This window comes from Acinonyx jubatus, chromosome E2 (assembly GCF_027475565.1).
Source record: "Acinonyx jubatus isolate Ajub_Pintada_27869175 chromosome E2, VMU_Ajub_asm_v1.0, whole genome shotgun sequence".
NCBI lineage: Eukaryota > Metazoa > Chordata > Mammalia > Carnivora > Felidae > Acinonyx > Acinonyx jubatus.
This window is the reverse complement of record NC_069396.1, coordinates 14,742,672-14,767,920: the sequence shown is the minus strand read 5'-3', so window position 1 is coordinate 14,767,920 and position 25,249 is coordinate 14,742,672. Positions and strand designations below refer to the sequence as shown.

Below are 25,249 nucleotides of genomic sequence, written 5' to 3'. Positions count from 1 at the left end.
CTGTTGCACACAAGTTCTCAATCCTGACAAGCAACAGAGGAAGGAGTGCTGAGGCACAACATATTAGAGGGCTGTCCTCTGGCTTTACTCTGGTTGCATCTCATCCCTTCCCATTGTTTGAAGAGTCCAAGAGATCAAAGGAGGTTACCCACTCCCAGCCCTCCCGGCCTCTAGGCCATACTCTACTACCCAGCCCGCTAGAATTTTAAGTGCATTTTCAAGACCTGCACAGGAGTCTTCCCGAGGGCCACCCTCTTGGTGTGCACCACCAAGCCCACGCAGTGGGGGCTGTTGGGTGTGCAGGCATAATGTTCACATATGTGTGCATGAAGTCATTCACACTGAACAACAAAGCCAGGGTGGCAAGAGCAGGGAAATGAGTTAGAGTTTGGAGACTGTGAGCTAACTCCCCACACAGCCATGGTCTAAAGTCTGAGGACTCGTCACTAGACCTGGCCTTCCAGGGTGTTAATGAACATGTATATATTTGTCAGAGCAGAAAGGCAGGACATGTTTTCTGCAACCATTTGACATGTAACTTTTAAATATTTAGACATATGGTATGTAGACCTCCATTTAAGCTCTCATCCCAGGTTCTGCAAATATTAGGGTGGGCTGCCTGGAGTAGCACTGGCGTAATGATAGAGATGAGTGTAAGTTTGGAAGAGACTATATAATCTAGATTGTCATAAGCTTTAGCCGTCTTTAAAGGGCCAATTTATTGGCCTTCATAAGTCCAACCCTTTCCCCAACAGTTCATTAAAGGCTGAAGTACCTATGTCCTCAGTAGTTAAGGGTACTGATGATGGATCTGGTGACAAAGTAAACAAGAATTTTATGTTTTATTAAGTGTATTAACACAGTCTGTGGGTTAATTAATTTGCCAGGTTCCTAAACCTACTAGCCTAAAGATGTTAGTATCTTTTCCGTCAGGCAATTATTAATTCCTCTTCCTCATCAAGGGCAGGATTAAAACTTAGCCCCAAATTTATGATTAAGTTGAGAACATGTATTCATGTGGCTCCCTTCCGAAGTTCACATCTGGTTTCTATAGAAATTCTCCTGCTAACCTAAGGGACATGCCAAATCACCTCTTCGATGAAGCTCTCTTTCCTAACACTGAATTTCTGCACTCTATAGGGTGAGTATTATACTTTCTTCATCAATCATTTACATATCTCTTATCTATCCTAATAGATTATACAAGTCTGGAACCCTGAAATTTTTACCTTTAAATCCCCAAAATTCACAATTCACGGAGTAAGCATTCAATGAATATTTAGTGAATACACATAAACAAATGATTCCTACTTTTGTAATTGTTTTGTGGTGGTGAGAGGGTATATTTTGTATTCTTGCTGCATTTTATGTGGTATGTGTTCTCCTTTATGGTAATTCTGTAATTTTCAACCAAACTCTGAAGAATGGCATTAAAAATATACATGAGGCTTTTCTTTTACTTTGGGCATATTCATAGGCTAACAATATTCCTATATGTGAACAGAGGAATTTTCTATCAGTTGGTATATGAACTGAGTATTTGCAGCCCGCACCCCAAAATTCATTATGTTGAAATCCTAACCTTTAGTGAGATGATAGTTGGAGATGGGACCTTTGAGTGGTAATTAGGGTTAGATGAGGTCACAAAGGTAGATTACTCAAGATGAGATTTGTGCCCTTATAAGAAGAAGCACAAGAAAGCTGTTCTTTCTCTCCACATACACACTGAGGAGAGGCCATGTGAGGATACAGTGAGAAGGCAGCCATCTCAAACCAAGAAGAGAAACTTTACCAGGAACAGACCCTGCTGGAACTAGGTCTGGGATTTCTAGCCTCCAGAATTGTGAGAAAATAAATTTCTGTTGTTTAAGCCACCAATTTATAGTTTTGTTATGACAGCACAAGCAGATTAAGACAGCTTGGAATGCTTCTGGCATTTTATTAGTTGAGTCTGTAATAAAGACATTCAATCTCACATAGTAAGAGGATGTTAGGACATTGGTAGTTCCAAAGACTCAACAACATTATTATCACAAACTCAAAACCTTTTTGTCCTTCTGTTCTGCCATCTTCAGTATATTGGCTTTTTGTCCCTTTGTTTGTTACTCTATGCTGATGACTGATAAAGTATATAGTCGGAAAAGGAAATGAAAATAGGTGGCACACATAAGCCAGTCTCTTTTTTTAGAAAGCAAACTATTTCCCAGTTGCCCATCAGTAGACTTGCCCATAAATATCATTGGCTGTGACTTTTTCATACGGCCACCTTAGCTTCAGAGTCTGGGAAGGGGAGTACTAAGAAAAGGACAATGGAATTGTCAAATAGGCAAGTCCCCTGAGGATGAGCACATTGTCACCTGAACAAAATCTGGACTTCGTAAGCCAGGAAGAAAAGTTGTAGTAGTCATTGAATGACCAACAAATAGTGTCTGCCACTTCTCTGTTGTTTCGGTGTTATCAACAGATGTCTTACTGTTTTCCCCAAGCACCCCATACTGAGATTATTCTAAACTGAAATTTCCTGTGTCAGCAGTACTCCTGCTGTACTGTGTAGGTCATATACTGATTTGACATAACACCTAAATTTGTCATACATAAAACCCACAAACTCAAGAAAAAAGGAAAGCATCCATGGAAATACATAATTAGAAATTTGTAAAACATGATACATTCTGAAAGTCTTGCCCAGTGATTCTATATGTTACTATTACATGGGGAGTTTTCACATGACACCCATCCTCCAAACCAGACCAGTGAGGTCACAATTTCTATCTGGCCCTGGAATTGGTAAAGCTTCCCAGGTGACTCTAATGTGCAGCCATTTTGGGGAACTACTGCAAAAAAAGGTGTATAGGAAGCAAAGATACGAATCATCTGTACTTTTAGCCTCTCTGGAAACCTGTACCCAGCCCATGAGAGATTTTGTCATTGTTTCTCAATATCCATATTTATTTATTCATTAAGATATCACTTAAGTATATATAATATGCAAATAGTTCTGGGTGCAAGGCTGTGGAGATTATTTAAAAATTTTTAAACAGCCTACACTTCAAGAATTTTCTATTCTATTGGGATAAATCAGTGAACAATTTCTATTTAAACAAGATCATATTTGTTAAGGACCAAAAAGAAAGGCACAGATATTATGGACTTCAGGAGGCCAGATGAGGGACAAATAAATGAGAATTGCAATGGTCAGCAAAGGCCTTATACAGGTAGAAGGGCAATTTTGATAGGCAGTGGTTAAGAAGAGGCCACATTTGTTGAAGATCACAATATGCTAACTCTGATATGTTTAGAATCTGGGTAAATCAATTGCTTCTCTTAGGGAGTAGAACATAAGACTAGAAGCATTGAAGAAACTGGCGTTTTCACAGGATGGATGTCACAGGTGAAGAGAACAAAGTGGTTAAAGCAGGCCTAAGTGCAAAAAAAAAAAAAAAATTCAGGGTTGAGTTGAGATGAGGGAATGACAAGTTGGAAATTTCCAGTAGGTTGCATGGGACACAGAGTTGCATGGGGTATAGACATGATTGTGGTAACTGTGAAGGTGGGCATGGAGGTAGAAAGCTAGAAACCAGACACTAAAACATGTCACGGCATTCAAACAGAATCCCTCCAGGATCTCTCCCTTATTGGAGCTGATACCATGCCTTCAATACACCATCATTATAACATTTGACACAACTGTAGTGCAATTATTAATCAGTCAACAAATATTTATCAGTCATTTAATATGTGCCAAGTACAGTTGATATAGCAGCAAATGATATAAGCAGAAGCTACATTTTAGGAGAAGATATAAGAAACTATGCATGTAAACAAGAGAAGATGAACCTTGAAAAAATTACACTAAGTAAAATAATCCAGATACCTAAGGTGACATAGGTCACATTCAATTTATATGAAATATCCAGAATAGTTAAATCCATAGAGACATAAAGATAGAAAATGATTGCCAGAGCCTGAGGAGAGAGTGAGGAGTGACTGTTTAATGGGCATGAGGTCTGATTTGAAGGTGATGAGGATATTTTAGAACTAGATGGAGGTAATGGTTGGACAACACTATGAATGTACTAAATGCCACTAAATTGTACCTTAAATGATTAGCTTTATGTAATGTGAATTTCACCTTGTTAAGAGAGACAGGCAGAAGTGTCAGTTGCTTTGGGACTCCTGGGTGGCTCAGTTGGTTAAGTGTCCAACTTCGGCTCAGGTCATGATCTCACAGTTGGTGAGTTCAAGCCCCGCAGTGGCCTCTGTGCTGACAGCTCAAAGCTTGAAGCCTGTTTCAGGTTCTGTGTCTCCCTCTCGCTCTCTGCCCCTCCCTCACTCACACTCTGTCTCTCCCTCTTTGTCCCACTGTCTCAAAAATAATAAAATAAACATTAAAAATTGTTTAAAAAAGACAATTGTTTTAAATCATGGGTGGAGCAGGTACCCCTTAAGCTCCATATTTAAGAAATTTGGCAGAGGGGCGCCTGCGTGGCGCAGTCGGTTAAGCGTCCGACTTCAGCCAGGTTACGATCTCGCGGTCTGTGAGTTCGAGCCCCGCGTCAGGCTCTGGGCTGATGGCTTGGAGCCTGGAGCCTGTTTCCAATTCTGTGTCTCCCTCTCTCTCTGCCCCTCCCCCGTTCATGCTCTGTCTCTCTCTGTCCCAAAAATAAATAAAAACGTTGAAAAAAAATTTAAAAAAAAAAAAAGAAATTTGGCAGAGAAGTGGAAGAAAGAAACAGGAAGATAGCTAGATGAACTATTGGTTCCAGAGAGACTTTTTTGGATAACAGGAAGATTTTTGTGTATTTTAAGGCAAAGAGGAAAAGAGTGAGACTGAAATGCAAGGGAACTCTCTGGGGTCTTCACAGGTCTAAGAAGCTGGAGATGTAGATGTAACCCCATAGTAAAGAGCTTGGCCATATGCTCTGGTAAAGAATGTTATAATTAGGATATTTCTAAGAGAAATGCAACTGGAAGAAGCATTAGAAATGTTCTAGTCCACGGGGGTGCCTGGGTGCCTCAGTTGGTTAAGCGTCCAACTTCGGCTCAGGTCATGATCTGACGGTTTGTGAGTTCTCAGGTCAGGCTCTTTGCTGACAGCTCAGAGCTTGGAACCTGCTTCAGATTCTGTGTCTCATTCTCTCTCTGCCCCTCCCCTGCTTGTGCTCTGTCTCTGTCTTTCTCTCAAAAATAAATAAATGTAAAAATTTTTTTTTAATTAAAAAAAAAATGTTCTAGTCCACGCTATTTACTAATGTGGGAGCCAGCTGTCCTAGCTTAAGTGACTTTACCAAGCTCACAGCTGGGTGGTAGAAACCAAGTCTCTGGTCTTACTAGGTATAGCAACCATGTTTATTTTTACTTTATGAATAGTTGACATTATCCACAAAGGCCATTTTCTGTTTAAGCTGTAGTTTATCCTTCATTTTTAATTTTTTCATTCAGTGAATGTGCATAATAAGTGCTAGGAATTCAGCAAATGGACACGCTTGGCTGATGAGTTCTACTTACCCTAATTATAACATTTGTGTCTTTAACTTCCAAGGCCCAGTAACCCGATAATGTTGCCAAAAACTTAGCATGCTGGGGATTTACGTATCTTTCTTGGTCTGAAGTCTGATAGCAAATGAAGTTTGATCTGTGTGTGCGGCTATGGGCATGTCTACATGTGAGAGATATTTCTAATTAATTAATTAACTTATTAAATAGGGAATACATTCCTAGAATTCAAAAAGTACAAAAGGTACCAACAAAAATCCTCTTTCTCTGTCTCCCACCTACTCAATTCCCTTGCCCAATGGCAATCCATGTTACCAAGTTTTTGTGTGTCCTTTTAGAAGTATTTTATGTTTTTAAATTTTTTTTAATGTTTACATTTTGAGAGAGAGAAAGAGAGAGAGAAACAGAGCACAAGTAGGGGAGGGGCAGAGAGACACCGAGACAAAATCTGAAGCAGGCTCCAGGCTCTGAGCTGTCAAAGCACAGAGCCCAATGTGGGGCTCAAAGTCATGAGCTGTGAGATCATGATCTGAGCTGAAGTTGGATGCTTCACCGACTGAGCCACCCAGGCACCCCTAGAAATATTTTATGCATATGCAAACAAATATATATATGCATATACTCCCCTCGTCATTTTTACACAAAGAACACACTAAACATCCTGCTCTGCACCTTTTTAAAATACATATATCATATTTATAGGTATTTATGGTCTTTCTCAACCTCTCCTGTCACCTATTTCATTTTCCTGCAATGGTTACAGAGAAGGAATTTCTACGTAGGAGAGTCCTCAGTCATTTCTACAGCTTCATGGTATCTCATTGTTGGATAAAACATTATTTATTTAACCAGTCTCTAAATGATAGACATTTAGGTAATTGCTAATCTTTTACAAAGTTGCTATGCATCGCCATTACATGTGTGCCGGTATATCTGTAGAATAAATTCACAGAACTGGACTTGCTAAGTCAAAGGGTATGTGCATATTATTTCAGTGGATCTTAGGAAATCACATCCTATAGAGAATGTGCCAGTTTCCACTTCTGCCAGCAATGTGTGTAAAAACTTGTTTTGTCCCATCTTCACCAATACATTGCATTATCAATAATTTTGGAGTTTTGACAATATATTCAGTATGAAATTGTATCTCATTGAGGATTTAATTTGAATTTTCTTATTCTAAGTGAGATTCTTTTTGTGTGTTTAAAAGTCATTTTATTTCTTTCCCTATGAGTTATTTGTTTGTTTCCCATTAGGTTTTGTGGTTTTATACATTGATTTGTAGAAGCTTTTTATACATTATAGAAATTAGCAATTTGTTATGATATGAATTATAAAATTTCCCAGTCGTCTCTCTCTTACTTTAATTATGATGTTTTTATCATACAGAAATTTGTCTTGATTTTAATATAATAAAGTTATGAATCCTTATATTATGATTTCTGGAGTGTATCATATCACTCCAATATTATTTTTTTTAATTTGCTCATTATTTCTTCTAGTAATTTTGCAGTTTTATTTGTATATTTTTAATTCATCTGGAACATATTTTAGTGCATTTGTTGGGTATTGTTCCAACACCATTTTTCCCTTACTGAGAAAATGCCATTTGTGTTTTTTCCTCCAATACAACCTAAGTCAAAATATTGTTCCAAATATCCAAATGAAATCAATATTGATTGAATTACTATTATATGCGAGGCATAATTTCATAATGTTTTCTTTTAAATTTTCCCTTCAAGAAGAAAAGAGACATAATTTTAAGGTCTAAGATCCAGAAACTTCTTTAGTAAAGAAAACACACAAAATCTTCATTTGAAAGTCTCTGGCTATCAGTAAGAACTGTATATAACTATATTCCATGAGACAATGAGCTAGTTCAAGCTAAGAGCAAATAAAACACAAATGGTTCTTTATAGGTGTGAGTCCTCCTCTATATCTATAACCAGGGCAGGAAAATGAAATAGAAGACAGGAGAGATCTTACATACCACAATATCTATGAACATGAGATGCTGCTATATAAAGACAGTGTTGATAGACACTATGTAAACATTCACTTGGCATAAGGCCTATTGGCTTCAAGTGGAACAATACTAAGAAATTCTAAAATAAGACATTGTCTTTTTTTAAATTCGAGTGTGGTTAACATAAAGTGCTACATTCCTTTCAGGTGTACAATATAGTGATCTAACAGTTCCATACATTACTCAGTGCTCATCCAGACAAGGGAAGTCCTAATAGCCTTTACCTATTTCACCCATGCCCCACCCACCTCCCCTCTAGTAACCTTCTGTTTGTTCTCTATAGTTGAGTCTGTTTTTTTGCTTTGTCTCTTTTTTATTATTTTAATTTCCTTTGTTCATCTGTTTTATTTCTTAAATTCCATGTATGAATGAAATCATATGGTATTTGTCTTTCTCTGACTGGCTTATTTTGCTTAGCATTATACCCTTTAGATCTAGCCATGTTGTTGCAAATAGCAAGGTTTCATTCTTTTTTTGGCTGGATAAGATTCCATTATACACACACACACACACACACATATGTGTACATACACACAGCATGTCATCTTTATCCATTCATCTAGAGATGGACCCTTGGGCTACTTCCATAATTCATAATTTTGCTATTGTAAATAATGCTGCAATAAACATAGGGGTGCATGTATTCCTTTTAAATAGTGTTTTTGTATTTGGGGGGGTAAATACCCAGTAGTACAATTACTGGATCATAGGGTAGAGCATTGTCTTTTAAATATACACTCCTATGGTATGAGAAAGAACACCATAAAGACTGCAAACCTCAAATCTTGTATTGAAAAAAAATCCTAGTTATGTAACTAATAGAGCTCTATGATTGTTATAGCTATTAAAGAACTCTTCCTCCAACCTTCCTTTACTACGGTCTGGAAAAACTGGTTATTTTACTATTTTACCTAACAGCCATCATACTACCAGCCTGAATCTACTAATTGTTTGACTTGAGGAACATAATTAGGATCCTTACCCTAGGAAAGGCTCTAAAATTACTGTACATTGCACACATTCATGATGTGTGTGTGTGTGTGTGTGTGTATTAATCCACAAAGAATATTAAAGAAATATTTCTGGTGGGGGAAGGAACAGGAATAAGAGTTAGTGGGTACAAGTCACTGGCAGGGGAGAGAGAAAAATGCTATTAGCAAATATAGGGATACCTACTCTTTTAGAGGACATACAGAAACTGAGGGTAAACAGGAAAGGGAAGCATTACAGTTTGAAACTTCCCATCAATAGTGGGTTGAATGGTATCTCCCCCAAATTCATGTCCACTCAGAATTCTAGAATGTGACCTTATTTAGAAATAGTGTCTTTGCAAATGTAATTAGTTAAGTTGAGGTCATACTGGCTTAACCTGGACCCTAAATCCAATGACTGATGTCCTTCTTTCTAAGAAGAGGAGAGAAAACACAAACTCAGAGGAAAGAATTCATGTGAAGACAAAGGCAGATACTGAAGTGATGTTGCTACAAGCCAAGAAATGCCAAGCATTGCCAGGAGTCACCAGAAGATGGAAGGGGCAAGGATGAGTCCTCCCCTAGAGACTTCAGAAAGAGCATGGCCTTGCCAATACCTTGATTTTGCACTTTTACCCTCTCAAATTGTGAGAGAATAGACTTCTGGTGTTTTACAATAGCCCTAGGAAAAGAACACACCAGCCTATTGGAATTTAATGCACCACCCTAAACAATAGTTTTTCCTCTGTGTATCCCATATGTCCTTTTTCCAAGTATGCTATAAATGAAAATATTCTCTTAAGGTGGATCTTTGGATTTTCAGGTTTACCAGACCATGTTGTGACCTGCTACTCACTAGGTATAATGCCTCTAATAATCTTCTTATCTGTAAAATGCAGAGAACAATACCAGTTTCTTCATAAAGTTGTTATTTAAAAAGATGAGTTAATATGTGCAAAAGTGCTACTTATGCTGGAAAAATACTATATAAATATCACTTGATTGTTAGTATTGCAACTTCGTAAACAGTAAGTGCAAATAGTCACTAGCCCAGATTTTTATTTTTATCAGCCTAATTTCACCCACAACATTACTAATATAAACAATTATCTCTTCTGATTTCCCCATTTAAATTATTATCTACCTTGAGAAAATTCTCAAAAGACTTTCTTTCCAAGGTTGACTTACTAATAATAACTTTTCTTACTCATTGAGTATCTCATTTCCTCTATCTTAGAAGATCATGGGTGTCAATGAAGATATGGAACTCACTATTCATTCTTGTAAATATTACTAAATGTCCATATGCCAGGCACTGTGCTTGGTAATTGAGATTCGGTGTTCAAAAGCAAGATAGCAAAGCAGGGTAAGGTGATGGGGAGTGGCCTCTGAGGCGGGTGGTCTCTGAGAAGGTGATATTTGAGCCAACAGCTAAAGAACAAGAAGAACGGCCAAAGAAGGATGTGGGGATGGAGACTTCCAGGCAAAGAAGAACACTGAGTGCCCAGCACACAGGATATTGGAGTATTTGGGGACCAGAAAGGTGACCCAGTGATTCCAGCAAAGAAAGCCAAGGGGAGAAATGTGCAAAGCCAGATCTTTTAGGGTAGGGCAGGCCTTGGCAAAGAGAAGGGGGTTTTGTCAAAGTGAAATGGGAAGGCCTTGGAGGGCTTTAAGAGAGGGAGTAGACTTGTCTGATTTAATTTGTAAAAGATTGCTTGGGCCGCTGTGGGGAGAACTGGTCCCAAGTTGTAAAAGTGCAGGCAGGCAGGCCCATTGAGAAGCTTCTGGGAATAATATGATGGTGGCTTGGACAAAGATGGCCTTGGGGTCCTGGTGCAGACAGACCAGAAGGCACATCTAAAGGGACAACCAGCACACCTCATGGATCAATAGGATATTTGGCTGAGGGAGAAAGAAAAGAGCTCAGATAACCTGACTCTTTTCATGATAAACAGCCCTGATTGAAAGCAGCCTCACCAGTATACCCAATTCAATTAATCACTGTTGTCCAAATCTCTCTTTCCTACTGGAGTAAGTCTACATTTGCTAGTGGAAGAGAAACAAATGTTGTTGAGCTCAGTTGTCTCATTTTGCTGCTCAGAACACAACTTTCTGTAAAGGTACACAAAGAAAGAAATTCTCTATGAGCCCCTGCTCTTTTTAGTGCTATGAATGGTTTTGCCTCTATTCAAACCTGCTAAGGAAGGCTAAGGGCATTTATCCTACCCCTGGTTCTGATGTAAAATTTGAGAATTTGGATTATTACATTTTTTGTATCTGTCATCTGAGAAATGGGGATATTAGTGCCCACTCTGCAGAGGTTTTCTGACAATCAAATGGAATAACACGTGGTCAGGCAACTAGCCAAACTTCAGTAAAAAGTAACAATGGTAGTGATCATGATCACTGTCTCATGAAATTAGAGGTGGGTGAAATTGGCCTGATCTCACCAGCTTAGGATCATCCAATTCCGTCTAAGTCTCCCCATTACCAAAAACTCTTATTATACTTGAAACTGGGTCTATAAAGGAATATCATGGGATTTGTAAAGCAATATTGGTTCTTCCACAGCACCAGCTCAGGCTGACCAGGTAACCTTTTGATGTTACTATATTACTTATTCCTAGTTCCTTTATGAGATCTAGAAATAATTTTTGAAAAACAGTAGCAAGAAAAAAGGTTTCTGATAAAATAATGAGCCTTTCTTATTTTGAGCCTTCCTTTGATACTTGCCACCTCCCTCCCATTATGGCTCTTTGTCCACCATTGAAAAGGCCAGTGTCCTCAATTTGTGCCCAGCTGGAAAAAGAACATTGAGCTGAAGAGTGCAAAGAAGCAAAGAAATCACACTGAGATGATATTTTCCTTTATGAGGCACTTCAACAATCATAACAGAGAATATCTTATGAGCTGACCATCAGTTTTAAATATGAAAAATATTTTCTGGCTTTGGGGCAGTCATTATGCACATATACATTAGATATCACTAACAAAGTAAGTTGGAGATTTGTCCTGTGTAAATTACATACCTAACATAAGGAGCGAAAAGAAAAAGATAAAAATGACTGCTTCCTGAATCCCGATATGTACCAAATCCTGCACATTTGGCAAGAGGGTTGCATTCTTGATCCTGATGCATTACCTGTATGACCTCTCTCCAGTTCATTCTATTTTCTCATTAGGCCTCACTATTTTTGTATGATTTTGATACCTTCTTTCATGTTTTTAATAACTTTAAGCACACTTACTTTGCAATCTCCTCCAGATTGCTCTATCATCTGAAATTCTCAGACCTCTAAATCATGCTGTTTTCTTTGTCTATTACTCTCACTCATGGTTTTTAGTTTTGTAACATGTGGATATATCTTAAGCAGAGCTTTCTTGATAAGAATTCCAGGTGACCTATATGAAGCTGTGGCCCTCCAGAGTATTTTTGGGTTTGCCCTTGCCAAATGCCACAGGAACATTACTAGCCTGAGACCAAGTTTGATTTTAAGTTTTCAGCTTAGAGGTCTCTGAACTTGGTGAGTAGCAAGTACAAATCCTCAAACCTGTAAGGCATAGTCGCAAATTCTCAGGGGAGACTTTTTCCCACCCATGGGTCAGGGGAAGTTAAGCATCCTTGTAAAAACAGATTTTTTTTCTTTTTTCCCCCCTAGGCTATCCTTTTAGGGGGTCCCAGTTTTGTATGGGGAATATAAGTTCTAACTTCCTAACTTGTATGGGCCACTGGGTCCACATGAGTGTTAAAAGCTAATCTCTCCAGTAACTAAGACTAGGCAGTGCTCTTCAAGGCATTTCGGGAGTTCTGTACTTGCAAACTTAGCCATTTGTTAAAAAACAAAACAAACATACAAAACACAGATGTCTTAACGGTAGAGAATAAACTGTGGGTTGATGTAGGGAGGTGGGTGGGGGATGGGCTAGATGGGTGATGGGTATTAAGGAGGGCACTTGTTATGATGAGCACTGAATGTTGTATGTAAATGATGAATCCCTGAGTTTTACTCCTGAAACCAATATTGCACTGCATGTTAACTAACTAGAATTTAAATAGAAATTTAAAAAAATAAAATAAAATAAAAGAACATTTGTTCTACTTTAGCTGGAATATCTTAAGATTTTTGATGAAAGGAATATTTCTGTTCTGCCATATGGCTGGAAATGAGACTATCAATTCATTCTTCATACTGCAGCCAGAGAGAACTTCTCATACAACATACAAATAAAACTTTGTTATCAGTCTTGCTTAAAACACTGTAGTGGCTTCCCAGTGATCTTAGGATGGAAACTAAGATCCATAACCTGCAAGACCCTGAATGAACCTTACCCAGTTCCCCATCCTAATGTTGCACCATATCTCTTCTCATTCTCTGTTCTACTAACACAAGGATTTTTCAGTTCCTAGAATGTACCTCACTCCTTACAATAGCAACTTTGCTGGTTCTGTTGTCTATTTCTGGAATGTCCTCATGTTCTCCCAATTTGCTTACCCTTCAGCTCTCAGCATAATTGCACAATCGCAGTTGTCTAGGTAATTTTCCTCTGATATGTGTGTATATTGGCTCAGACCTCTCCCTATTATACTTATCACAGTTGTCTTTTTACATTTATTTTTGTAATTATTTATTTAAGTCTCTTTCTCACCGAATAGACTGTAAGCTCTGTGAAGGCAAGTGCTATGTCTATTCTTATTTAACATTTGTATTAGTCAGTAAGAATAACACTAACTGCTACATGGACATTAACACACACAAAAAGTCCTCAGTAACTTCACATCACAGATTTATTCTTCATATGATAATCCACTGTGGGTCCAGGCAACTCTCTGCCAGACCTAGATTGCACCACCATCTTCAACATATTGCCATCAAGGTTACAATGGAAGGAAAAGAGAACAGAGGATAAGGTGGAAGGTTTTTATGAGCCAGGCCAGGCATGCATCACTTCCACCCACATTCTCTTGGCCAGAACTCAGTCATGAGGCTCTATTACAAAAAAAGCTGGGAAATATAGATTACCCAGGAAGAAGAAGAGGAAATGGTTATCAGCAAGCACTCAAGTCTCTGTCACATTTTATATTTTTAACAAAGAGCAGTTCCTGACAATAGGAAGTTCTCAATAAGCACAGATTGAATGAATCAACAAATGGATAGATGGACGGAAGAAGAATGGATGGGTGGTTTTGTTGTCAATGGGTAGCTCATTGATTCAGCTAGTCTGTAAGTTCTTTGAGTATACAGACCATATCTGTTATTGCCCATCATTGGAGAGAAGTTTGGGGCACATAGTAAAAGCTCAGAAAAGAATAAATGATCCCCACTGCTTGGAAGATTTCAGGGAGGAGATGGGCTGCTAGTAGATCTTTAATGAAGCTATGGAATGAAATGGAAAAGCAGTTTAAGAAGTGAACTTGTAAAGGTGTGGAATGGATAGGGAAAAAGTAGAAGAATGATGAAGAAAGGCTAGTATGTGTATAATTAAGAGTAGCACGGAGAGGAATCAGTGGAGAATGGAGAAACTAACAGGAAATGCCTCCCCTGGCTGGTGTATCAAAACACTGTGTCTGCCGAATCCCACACTCCATCATTTTCTCTTTTGTTGTATTACGGACTTACACCTAGGAATAAGGGTTCCTCTTTAGTGAAATAAGACGTTTTCCCCTCCCATTTTGGACCTTCCTGTTTAAAATGAGTAAAATGTGCCCAGGAAGTACGTATTTGGGTTGGCCAGAAGTTAGTACTACAGAAGGTACTTTGCCCCTGACCATGCAGAATGGTAAACCACACTAGTTCCAGCCCCAGCTGTCAGGCCAGGATTTCTCCCTAGCCCTTCTCCAATCAATACCTAGAGCTGCCTGGTGCCATCGGGAGGGAGCTGTATTTAAAAAAAAAAAAAAATGAATGAAGTAGAACAGCCAAAATCTTTCCATTCTTTCCGCTCTTCTCTGCAGCTTTCTGCCCAGGGATAGAGATCCCTCTTAGAGCTGCGGCTGAACAGCATGAGGGTGCCACCCTCCCCTGCCCTGAGAAAGGGTCAGGGTTACAAAAGTAGCCAGCCCTACATTACAGGCTTCTGAAATGCACTGTCGGAGTTAGTGACAGGGGAGCTGCCTTACCTCTGGGGCTACAGCAGTGCAGTGAGCTTTAGTGGATCAATACTTTAGTCTTGTCATGCTAATTGCTCATTGGTTGACATTCATGATCCTTCCTTGCTCCCTCCCTATGTAAACTCTTTACAGCTGGAACAGCGAGATGCAAAAATCCTGAACCTTCAAAGCCAGCTCCTGCAGAAGAGAGAGGGCCTGGCAGCTGAGGTATGGTGCTCCCTCATTTTCTTGCTCCCCTTTAAAAAGCTTCATGTGTGCCTGCATGTGGTCGTGTGATGGGGAGACGCACGAAGAAATGCCCGGGGTACCTCTCTGCAACACGTAAATGGTATTACCTTTTCAGAACAAAACAATATCTCCTCCCCTTCCGCTCCTCCCCCTCCCCCCTAAAAAAAAAAAAAAACAGAAAAATACCCACCCCTTCTATGAGTTTGGTTGCAACCCTTCTGTTCTGGTGAATGTGTCACCCTGCACCGGCTCACAATGAACATGCACCTGCACTGTCCTCTGCTCCCAGACTAGGGCATGTCAGACTGAGCTGACATGGGTGTGTGTGCTTGTGCATGTGCGTGTGCGTGTGTGTGTGTGTGTGTGTTTGTATGTGTGATCACGCCTACCATATTGGCTTCCTGTCCCTGGAACATCAGCTTTTCTAGCTGGCTGAGCCTGTCCCCACAACCAGTGTTGTCACTGAGACCACCCCAACTCCTACCCTGTAAGCTTCAGGCCTGTGCTATGCATGCAGGGTTTTTGTTAAGCTGTTTAGTATTAATTGATTTTTTTTCCATTTTTTTTTCTTTCTTCCCTGGGCGGGTCAATAGCTGGATGCTTCAGGAGCAGAGGATCTATCAACTGCAGACCAAGCATAGGGAGACGCAGGCAGACCTGGAACAGAAACCCAGCCAGCGCCAGCCGCTCCGACAGTACTTGGTGGCCGGAGAGTCGGCAGCAGGAAGCATGAGGCAGGAAATGACCCAATCCTTGAGGTCTGGTAAGTTTCCTCACTTTTGGAAAGTGAGACAAATGATAACCAAGTTTTTCTTTCCTTACTCAAAAGAGTCAGCCGCATTTCTGCTAAATGAGCTAAAGATCAAACTCCAGATGCCCCCAGCAGAACTGGGAGGGTGTAGGGGCTTGTAAGGGAGTTTGCGGGATAGATGAGGGCTAACCAAACTCCTGTCCTAAGGTGAGCCGCTGCAGCCAAGCAGATGTCCTGGGTATCGATCCGTGCCTCCTGATATTGATTTCCTCTTGGGGCCAAGAATGGGGTGGACCTACAAAGGACAAGAGGAGAACCCGACACCCTCCCAGAGGGCCGGGCAGCCCTAATCGGTGATAACAGTGTTAAGTGGTCAGCCTGGAGATGAGGTTTGCTCAGATCTATTGATCTGCGCTCTCCTGGGATATAAATCCTTCTGAATTTGCTTCCGTGGATATAAATATTTATAATTAAAATAGCCTGGAAGCCTCTTTCAGGCACAGGGAGAGTGGCCCATCCTGGGGTAGGTGTGATATCAGTCTCTGCCATCTCCCTACTTTGTATGCTCTTCCCACTCTTGCATCTGTTTATACATCTCTGCTTTCTCTTCTGAACCCTATTTTTCTCACCCTCTGAGTGACAGGCACAATGTCTCAGACTATCAGAAGCCAGGAAAAATCTATTCTTTCTGAATGCAGTCTCCAGCTGAGGAGGGAGTGCCGCTACCCCCCCCCCCCCCCCCCCCAGTCAGTGCTCTACAGTTTCATGTGCAGTCAGGAGTCTGGACTCAGAAAGGAATGGGCTGTTTGGGGGGGAATAAGGGGAAGACTTCTTCAGTTGTTGCTTTGTTCTTGCTTTCATTGAGGCATCAGATTGGCTCCAGTAACAAACAGCTTTATAACGCAAATGTGTTAACCAATGCCAAGACGCTGTGTTGACTCACAGTTAAATCTAGAAGAAAAATTTGAAGGGCCTCATACTCCTGTTTCTCAGCACCTCATAAATCTAAGCTCACATGAAGTAAACAGAGCATCCCTTACCCAAGAGAATGGAAAAAGAAAGGAGCCTGAGGACTTATTCAGAGGCAGAGCCCTTGAAGCCAGTTGAAAAGACCAAGACCATTGACCAAAGCTTTGTCCACTGCAAGGACAACCTTATAAAGGATAGGAACCATTAGACTTAAGTTTTTTTTTTAATTTGGGTAGTAGAGAGAATGGTTTTAGATGTCATTTACCATGTTTCATAAACCTACCGTGTGCTTCACTGTCCAGGATACAAATCTGTTCATCCTGAATCCATCATTTGCTTTGGTATCCAGGATACAATCTTTTCGGTTTTGGAATTTCTGACTGTTTCTGTCAGGTGTCTGCCCTGCTTCAATGCTTACATCTGGAACTGTGTGTCTGCCCTCAGCAGGTTTCATTAATTTATAATTGATGCCCACAAAACTGTTTAAGGACTTCTGGATCTTATTCTTGTTGAGGGAGTGTGTTAGTGGGGATGTATGTACTGTCTAAGATGTGGGGGAAATTCATTGGGTTTTTCTTCTCTTCATTTCAGAATGTGTAGTCACTCCGGTCCATTTATGTGAGTTGATAAATGTATGTCTGTGTATCTCTGTGCAGGTGACTGTACCTGGGAAGCTATGACCATGAGCTGGTTAGAGTGGTACCCCATGTTTCTCTTCCTTCTGCATTAACTGTATCTTTCCCAGATGCATATTAAGCTTTGCTCTTTTTTTTCTTTGTATTCAGAGGCAGTAGTTTCTGAACTCAAATTTAGCTCGTTTGTCTCTTTTAGCAAATGATTGAGGGTTAGGGACTATTCCAATTGGCAGTCAAGGGTCAGTATTTTGGACTCCATTTGGCTTAGATAATTTATACAGAATAAGTCTAACAGGTATAATCACCAACAGCCTTGACTTAAGAATGCTTCTAAGCATACTTGAGTTTGAAAAATACTTCAAGCTAAAAATGGAAGAATGTTCTGGTTGGTAACTTGTATGCTTCTGTGGTAATGGAGAGAATTGGAATGCACTTCTCTTTGTTTGATTTATATGGCGACACTCAGAATGTGAAAGGTGTGTTTTACTGCAGAAATAAACTTTCAACATTGACTTAAAGAATAGAAGACCCAGGCCAGTACTTACATCCTTTGCTAGTTTTAATGAAAAGCATAATAAATGAGAATAGAATTTTTTAGGAAGAAAAGTCCTGAGATAGGTGTCTTTCTCCCATTGTTTGCAATATTTGTCAACATGTGCTTACGTGATTCCTATGAAGAACAAGCTTATTTGGAGAAAGTGATCTAAATCTTAGAATTGAATGCACTCCACTAATTAAATGTGTTTTCTTGTGATCTTAGTGCCACTAAATCTAAATAGCGCATACATAAATTCATTGCTGTCTTGCACTACAGTTCCTACAGGTCATATTTGAAAGCCTGTTACCAGCCATACAGAAATGATATTATGGAATAATCCAGTGGCTTAGGATAGCAAGTTCAATGTTTTCAGTCTTGTAAGAATTTAACTCCTATGTTACAGATAATATGTCATATGCTACATCTGCCTTTTATATTTTACACATACAGATATATTTTTCAATCCCATTTGTCTAAAAGATTCTATATTCAAAATATTTTTAATGCAAGGATAAAACATTTCACTGTTATTTCTACATTTATAACATAAAATATAATGACATATTTTATCCTAAGAGCAAACTTATAAGTTAAAGTGAGAGTCATTGCCACCATTTTACCAATAATAAACAAGCACAAGTGACTCACATATTAGTATCAGACTTGGGGCTATGACCTGAGGCTATGGATCCCTGGTCAGGTATTCTCTCCTACGTTATGAGATGCCTCCATTAATATTTGATAAATTTTTAGCATATTCTCTACTTCCAGCACGTATCCAACCATTGAAATGCAGGTAAGACAAATGTTGATTGATCTTAAATGATCGTTAGCATTCTGCTCATGCAGGAAAAGGGAGTAAGTAAGTATTTCAGGCATCTTTCTTTGGCCTTTATCACCCACAACTGGCTACAGAGTCTAACGCCATGACAGACTGTCCTTGTTAGACTTAGAAATTTTGTGAGTTATTTATATGCCTAATCAATAGTTTTGTTCCCCAGGAACACGTCCTTATGAAAACATAGTGAGTATATATTACTCACTGTATTTCACAGAACTGACACGCACATATTTAGTCTTCATACCAGCAACATTTGCTTGTAAAGAAACATGTATAGGGCATCTGAGTGTCTCAGTTGGTTAAGCATCTCTTTATTTGGGCTCAGATCATGATCTCATGATTCATGGGTTCAAGCCCCACATCGAACTCTTTGCTGACAGTGCGGAGCCTGCATGGGATTCTCTCCCTCTCTCTGCCCCCTCCTACTTGTGCACTCGCTTGTGCTCTTTCTCTCTATCAAAATAAGTAAATAAATAAATAAACATTTTTAATAAATAAATATTATGTATAATTTGAAACATCAAGATAAAGTGCTCAAAGTCAAACATAAACTTTTTGTTTTCCTGAAAGAACCACTGTCCTTTCCCCAGTCTTCTTACTAATTCAGGGGTTCTTAACTTTTTCTGTGTCATGGACCCTATTTCCAGACTGCCATAGCCCTGAAGCCTATGGACCTCTTCTCAGAGTAATACTTTTAAATGTCTGAAATAAAATACATTGAATCCATGAGAAACCAATTTATATTGAGATTGAGTTATCAAAAGATTAAAATCATTGAAATTATTAAAATTAATTTCTGATTGGGGCGCCTGGGTGGCGCAGTCGGTTAAGCGTCCGACTTCAGCCAGGTCACGATCTCGCGGTCCATGAGTTCGAGCCCCGCCTCAGGCTCTGGGCTGATGGCTCAGAGCCTGGAGCCTGTTTCCGATTCTGTGTCTCCCTCTCTCTCTGCCCCTCCCCCGTTCATGCTCTGTCTCTCTCTGTCCCAAAAATAAATAAACGTTGAAAAAAAATTTTTTTAATTAATTTCTGATATGACCATATGTGTAATTTTTATTAAAATGTTGATATAGTCCAGGAATAGAACTGTAACTGTAATTTTTGGATGAATAAGGTCCAGTGCTATAATTTTAAGGAGTAGTGAACATTAGGGATGTTTTGAAATTGCCTAAAATATATGGTATGGATGTGAGATGAAAAAAGCTAGGATTTTTGTTGGTGACATTGTCACTGGGACCATTAATATTACTGGTTTGTTTCCTGCAGTTATAATTGAAGGAAATGCTAAATGTGGTTCAATATTAGTGAAAGTAAAGGTGGTCCCTTTTTTGGTCCCATCCAAGTTTACGGACCCACGGAACTCTATCCATAGATTTATTAGGAATCCATGGATGCCAGGTTAAAAAACCCTACTTTAGACACTTCCTACTCATTTTTCAAAACTCTACTTAAGCATCATTTCTTCTAAGGAATTTCACCAGCCTTCTCCCAGGAGGAATAAACTGCCACTTTTCTGTGCCTTAAGAGCACCCTCACCTCTCTAACACTTAGCACTCCACAGGATTCATATCAATTTACTTGTCTCTCCCTCTTAAAGAGTGCACATTCTTGAGGGCATGGCTCATGGCTTATTACCACCACCTACCACAATGTCTGGCACATAACAGAAGTGCACTAGATATTAAAAAGGAGGAAAGAAAATTCAAAGACAAGGAAGCTATACATCACAGAAAATTAAAATTAATAGAAAATTAAAGTTAGTAGGTTGAATGTTTGCTTGAGTCACATTTTCCATCATGGCACCTTCATATGCCAGGCAGTAAAGATGGCCACAGGGACCCTGTTCTACTTCCCTCTTAGTGCAACTCTTAAGTAATAGCTTCCTAAAAATAATAATCCTGTATTAAGTATATAATAATGAAAATATCCCAGTTTCAGACCCAGTTTTTAGGTTTTTGTTCGTCCAGAAAAGGGAAAGTCAGAATGGACATGGAGATAGAGGGCTTTCTTCACAAGCTGAGACTTTAGGGCTTTCTTAGTCAAATTTAAAGAACCAGGGAAAATGGTTTTTATTTTAAGGCACATATACAAATGTGTAAATTCTCCCTAAAACTCTATGTATTTGAAATGATTATGAAAATTTCCTTGAAAAATAGAGCATGAGTAATAAAAGCCTCTTAAGTTCTCAATACAAATGCTTTGTGTAGGATAAGCATAGACGCTTATACATAGGAAGGTACACATTCAGACATGCACTCAACTTCTTAATATTAATGTCACATAAAATCAGAATTTATTCATGCATATTGACATAATTTCATATGCGCCTCTTGCTTCCCAGTAATAAATATGTGCTGTTTCTAACCAAATGAATGGATATTCACATATCAATGTGAGGCTGCATATTTCTTGGGTACAAGTTGATTTTGATCTACAATGGACTTGTTTATTACAGGAGGAAGAGAATAGACATCAAAATGAAGATAAAATTGGAAGACAATTTATAGCCATTTTTATTGTCTAGTCTTCCATTCAATATCCTTTTGCTTGAGTGCATGTTGAACCTAAGTCATTGATTGGTAGTTCAATGGCTTTCAATATACCTCTATAGAATATCTTATTGAAATATACTAGTCAACCACAAATTTAGATTATAAAATTGAATCTTATTTAATATAAAGTCATAATTTCTTGTCTTGGGTAAAGCTCATTGCACCCCATCAGTTAATAAGACACTGATCCCTGTGCACTGCATGTATCCTACAAGTGGTATCTTATCAGGGTCAGTGGTGAGTGTCCACAGAGGAGATGCCTAAATATCCTGTGAACCTAACCTTGTTTCAGTATTCACTTACCTTCATCCACTGAAGCAGAAAGTTGAAAAAGCAGTGCTGAATCCTCTATTCCCAAACAAAATGTTGGTGGAGGAAAAAAGCAACATTGGATAATGACTGTGATGATAGATAGGGAGAAGTAGCTTGCATTGGAGCTATGTGTCAAAGAATTGATCTCAAAGCATCAATCCATATTTGAGCCTCCTCACCTTTTGAAAGGAAGTCCCTACATAATCTTAATTGATACTCTTGTTGCTACGTTTCTAAAGGTCCTTTGCTTATTGCATGCTTTTCTACTTGTTACATACCTGCTTCTCCTGATTTTATCATTCTTCTCTTTGGTTATTATCACTCTCATTCCTACTCTTCTTACTCTTTTGAAACATCTTTTATTTTTAGTCAACTGTTGCCCCAAATTTACTGATTTGCCATATAACCCTTAACTTCTTCAGAAGAAAATTCTACATAAATCGAAATAAGGTGAGGAATATGTTTACCAGGCAGGCAAATTGCTCTCAATACACATAGGAAAACATATGCTAAGACTTATTTTGCAAATAAATATAGACATTCATAGCTGGTATGATGACATTAGAGGTACAGCAAGAATCTGATATTTACAATCACCCTTACCTTATGCAACACAGTAGACATCTTTCCCAGGAAGAAATGAAAATATGATTCTGGAAAAGCAATTCAAATAAGGAGAACAGGAAAGAGAGTTAAATAATATACTATACTTTATAAAAATAAAAACTTACTTTAAAAAAAAAAGAAGGACCTAGGCAAATTAATTGTTAACAGAATCATAGCTTGAAATAAAGAGATTGCATAAGGCAATTTGCTTAGGAATTTAACAATCAATAGATATTATCTTCAGTAATCCATATTTTAAAGATTTGAAAATTGAAGCTATTTTCGAAACAGAAAAAAAAAGGTGTTCTCAGTAATTATCAACTATTAAAATGTAACCTCTGTGCCTAATAATATAATGACTCAAATGTGCAGAGAGAAAAACTGAACGGATGTAGGGGATAATGGAGCCAAGAGCAGGAGGCAGCTTTAGGGATGGATAAAGGACAAATCATTCCAGACAAATGTGATCACTCTTTTAAATCGCATTACGAGATTAATGGATGAAGGGAATGCACTAGAGGTAATATATATGGATTTTACTAAAGCATTTGATACACTGCTCCATGAATTTCCACTTACAAAATTAATTCAAATTGGGTAGAATATGTGCATGGTCACATAGATTGAAAATTGGCTGAAGGACCATAAACAAGGAGTAATGACAAATGGTGATCCCCTCACATTTAGGTGGGAGACTGTCCAGTGCATCCCTGAGGACTGATTCCCACTTTGGTATAATAGAACCACCTCACTAATGATCTCAAGAAGGGGAAGGAAATTATAGAATTCACAGATTTCAACATAAGAAGTGTCACAAACCAAGACACAATTAGAGAACAAAAAATAGTTAAAAATAAAAGTAGAGAGTAAAGTTAAACAGGGGTGATACTTAACCTCTTTTCCTGACTAAAGGAAGAGCAAAGGATTGCTGGGAAAATAATAGTTAAAATGCTGATTGGGGAAAGTGCACTTACTGTCATTAAATAGAAGAGTCCTTTATTCAGTGAGAGTCTGACATCTATTCTCCTGTGTTCTCCAAATTTTAATTCTTCTAAAGAATTCTCAGGAATTCTGAAGGAGCAAAAGAGATAGATTTATAAAGAAAAAACTTAATTATATAGACTTACATGCATTAATATTGGGGTATCAGTAATTTTCCCAAATATTTGATAAGTACGGAGAAAATAATCACCTTGAAGAAACTTCATCTTTTTATAAGAGTTTTCCTGATACAAATGTCCCCAAGTACCATTTTGATAACTGCCAGGACAACCTTACTATTGTTTCTGATGTTGTTGGAACTGTTAAAACCATATTAAATGTCGTTGTTTAGAAGCAGAATGAACTCTTAAAAAGTGAACTGAATAAAATTTGATATTCGTTTTACAGAGAGCAGGGTCTTAATTATAATTAAAAGCCTTTTACATTAACCATTTTATTAAATCCTCTTGGCCATCCTAGGAGATAGGTATTATCATCCCTGATTTATTGATATGGAAACTAAGGCTCAGAGAGGATAAATGACTTGTCTAAGGTTATGCCATTAACAAACAACAGAGTGAGTACTAAAGCTCCAATTTTATGGACAACTTGTCTTGCAGTCTTTCTACTAAAACCACGGTTTCCCATGTTTGTGCCATGAAAGACACTCTCTCAGAAACATATACCAGGGTCTGACCTTGACTTTGATTGTTCATCTTGTGATGAATCAGCTAGTGTGATGAAAGTGATGTAGCATGGGGCACCTAGGTGGCTCAGTGGTTAAGAGTCTGACTTCACCTCAGGTCATGATCTCATGTTCATGAGTTCTAGCCCTGCATCAGTCTCCACGCTGATACCATGGAGTCTGCTTGGGATTCTGTCTCTCCCTCTCTCTCTGTCCCTCCTTTCTTACTCATTCTCTCAAAATAAATGTATAAATTAAAGAAATAGTTCAGCAAGTGACCTAGTATGGAATCTGGGACATGAAAGGCACTTAATAATGTTTATCTCCTTTTCTTTTCTTTTCACCCCATTTGTAATTTCTTCACTTAGCAAACAGTTATCAAACACCTAATAAGGATGGGCACTGTCTGGCTATGCACACCTTAATTCTTCTTCTTAGTCAACTTAATTCTTCCTCTTAAGCTCAGGTATCCAAATTAGACTAAAAACTCCATGAGAGAAGACCCTGTGTCTGACCATTCACTGCAGTGTCCCCAACATCTAGCACATAACTTCCGGAGTTAGACAGAAAACATCTAGTCTCACTGCTCCAAAGGTCCCCTGAGCTTTGACCAGGCTCATGTGCTTGCTTATTTTCTTCATATAGCATGAAGTAAAATGGCCCAAGACCTCCAGCACATACTAAAAGTGGAAGAGAAGTCCTGGATAGAATCATGAGGAAGCTAGACTATGAATGAACGTGTCAAGCTGTTTTTATTTCCCTTCTACCAAACCACCCCTGTGGCCTCTACGGCCCTGTCTGACAAGGTAACCACCATGCTAAAGAACTTGGCTACTGAGACACCCTTTGCTGAAGGGTAGGAGACAGACGTTCTGCTTCTATACATTGTCCAGCCTCTCTACAAGAAGCTCCATTGACAAGTAATAGAGCCCACCTCTCCGCAGCTTCTGGACAACCTGCTTTCTAGTAAATTTGGAATGAGAATAGAATATGGAAAGCCCAGATTATAGAAAGCTTGGCATTCATTTGGTGAATAGGTCAATCATAAGGGCATGTCACGCGGCATGTTCCTCAGGTAGTAATGCACAACATGGAAGTCCCCATGCATAAGACTGTGGCCGGGGTAAAGACCTGACCTGGGCCATCCTGTACTGCTGTGTATATGGCTGTCACACCCCTACATCTACTCAATTCCTACCCTTAACCCAACTCTGCCTGGAAATGTATATTACAGATATATATAATAAATTAGTTACATTATTTTCAGAAAGAATATCTTTGTCATTCCCAACCTTCTTCTTCCACATTAGGCTTATTGCAGTTGGGTGAGTGCACCTGAAGTCTTCAGTGAGGTGTCAGGTGTAATTTAGCACTGGGAGATGAATTATGGGATTGCCCTTTAGGAAAAGGCTGGGAGCTCATCCCTGCCTGTCAAATAGGTCCCTGGCTTATAGCGAACTCTGCAGGTAAATGAATCAGTATTTGGCATATCAGCATTTCATAGAGCCTCCATGCTAATGTCTTTTTGAAATGAAACTGAGAAAGC

The 25,249-nt window shown here is 38.9% G+C and overlaps 1 long non-coding RNA gene across 1 annotated transcript in view; it reads left to right on the top strand.

Moving 5' to 3' along the window:
- The window catches only part of LOC113604343 (uncharacterized), a 436,767-nt gene that overhangs the window by 331,480 nt on the left and 80,038 nt on the right, over positions 1-25,249 (top strand). The window contains exons 11-12 of the long non-coding RNA XR_008293481.1: positions 14,738-14,812; positions 15,427-15,596. This is a non-coding gene — a long non-coding RNA (uncharacterized LOC113604343). The remainder of the gene's footprint in view (positions 1-14,737; positions 14,813-15,426; positions 15,597-25,249) is intronic.